Raw genomic sequence first — 308 nt, 5'->3', positions numbered from 1 at the left:
AACCAGTATACTTGTTCACAATTTATCTTTTTTCAACATTACAATATTTTAATGGTGTTCCCTTTAATAAACACATTAGGAATAATATTAGATGTCATAATATTTTCACTATAGCAATCATTTTTTTCAGACACATGGTCATATTGTGCTTTTTTCCAGGAGAAAAATCTTTAGATGAAGCTCTTACTGTCTCTTGTAGGCTTCCATAGTTCTTTTCAACCATCCCCCATCATACTAAGCAAAAGCTCATTATCCCCCAGCTCCCCAAACACCCCCCACCACCACCACCACCACACTGATGACAAATG

The sequence above is a fragment of the Erpetoichthys calabaricus genome, chromosome 1, assembly GCF_900747795.2.
Source record: "Erpetoichthys calabaricus chromosome 1, fErpCal1.3, whole genome shotgun sequence".
NCBI lineage: Eukaryota > Metazoa > Chordata > Cladistia > Polypteriformes > Polypteridae > Erpetoichthys > Erpetoichthys calabaricus.
The sequence above is the reverse complement of the archived record's forward strand: the minus strand, read 5'-3'. Positions refer to the sequence as shown.